Source organism: Papaver somniferum, chromosome 3, assembly GCF_003573695.1.
Source record: "Papaver somniferum cultivar HN1 chromosome 3, ASM357369v1, whole genome shotgun sequence".
Taxonomy (NCBI): Eukaryota; Viridiplantae; Streptophyta; class Magnoliopsida; order Ranunculales; family Papaveraceae; genus Papaver; species Papaver somniferum.
The window spans coordinates 193,590,313-193,590,673 of record NC_039360.1 but is presented as its reverse complement, the minus strand read 5'-3'; positions in this window follow the sequence as shown (position 1 = coordinate 193,590,673).

The window sequence follows — 361 nt, the reverse complement described above, 5'->3', positions numbered from 1 at the left end:
ATTGAGTTCATTACGAGCAATTAAATTGTAGAACTCGGTTACATATTCTTCAACCAACCTTGCACCTTGTTGTCAATTCTGCAGTATAATAAATAATTGTTGTCTGAAATCTCTAGGCAGAAACTTAGCTCTTAAAAGATCACTCATTCTTTTCCAGGTTCGAATTGGTTGTTTTTCACGGTTCCTACGGTCTTCACAAAGTTTTGTCCACCAAGCAGCTGCACCTCCTTTAAGTTTATCGGCTACAAGCTTAACCTTAGAATGTTCAGGCACTTCCATGAATCCAAAAACAAAATTTCAACCTCATAAAACTAATCTAATAATTCCTCTATCTTGAACCTTCCACTGAAAGTTGGAATGT